This window comes from Pteropus vampyrus, unplaced genomic scaffold, assembly GCF_000151845.1.
Source record: "Pteropus vampyrus isolate Shadow unplaced genomic scaffold, Pvam_2.0 Scaffold99, whole genome shotgun sequence".
Classification (NCBI taxonomy): Eukaryota; Metazoa; Chordata; class Mammalia; order Chiroptera; family Pteropodidae; genus Pteropus; species Pteropus vampyrus.
In genome coordinates, this window is record NW_011888880.1 from 2,036,511 (window position 1) to 2,037,531 (window position 1,021).

Sequence of the window (1,021 nt, forward strand, 5' to 3'; positions counted from 1 at the left end):
ATGCCCCGGCCTATGCACCTGGCTCTTCAGCCTTCCTTGGATTCCTGTGCAGCTGCTAAGTCCTGAATGCAGCAGGAGGCCTCCTCGCCTGGGCCCCCAGAGCCCATCTCTGCTCTATTCTCAGCACCAGTCCTTCCTTTGGTTATTTGGTCTATGATCACTCAACTTTCCACTTTCTGGGAAACTGCACACTGGTGGTGTCAGGTTCAGCCCAGCCAGCTCTACACCTGAGGCATGAACTTAATACATCCAGAGACTCTTCTGATGCCATCAGTGCCAAGGAGAAAGGAGCTAAACCTCTTGTGTTTTTTTGCCTAAAAGTGTGTTTCCCTTCTCCATTGATCCTCCAAAGGTCTCTCCTGCAATTGCCTCACACACCCTTTTACCTCTTTCCATATTATTACTCAATATTATGATGTTTCTACCAATTTTTTTTTTTTAGGCGAGGCAACCCTTGGTTGACCTCACAGATTGCAAGGACCTTGTCAGCTTACAATTCCTTATTTTTTACGCCTACAACACCTGGTCTTCCTAGGTGGTCTCCCATCCAAGCACTAACCAGGCCCGACCCTGCTTAGCTTCTGAGATCAGAAGGGATCGGGCTTGTTCAGGGTAGCGTGGCCGTAGACACTACAAATGTTAACAGCTGACTTTATTTGAAAGGGTTTGAAATACCATGAAACATGCAACAAATATTAACTATTTGGCTGAGCCTGTTTACTTTCAGGTCAGTGTTGAATTTAAAGATTAGAGTCCAGTCTTATCTACAAGCAAAAGCGCCTTCACTATGAAGAACAGCCAAGAGGACGAGATCAAAGCAGTTAGTAGATAACGTGAACGATAATAATAATAATAATAATAATAATTTCAGCATTTACTCTGTACCACACATATGCTAAGTGTTTTATGCGTATAACACATTTGATCCTCACATCAACTCAGTGAAGTAGATACAGACCTAAGGTAAGAAAATGGGTGAGTGTTGGAGCCAAGGGCAGAATGCGGGCAGGCAGTCCGGTTT

At 44.5% G+C, this 1,021-nt stretch overlaps 1 pseudogene; it reads right to left on the bottom strand.

Annotated features, from left to right (window-relative positions):
* Nucleotides 1-510: 510 nt before the first annotated feature.
* Nucleotides 511-629, bottom strand: LOC111742703 (annotated as a pseudogene).
* Between the last annotated feature and the right edge of the window lie 392 nt (nt 630-1,021).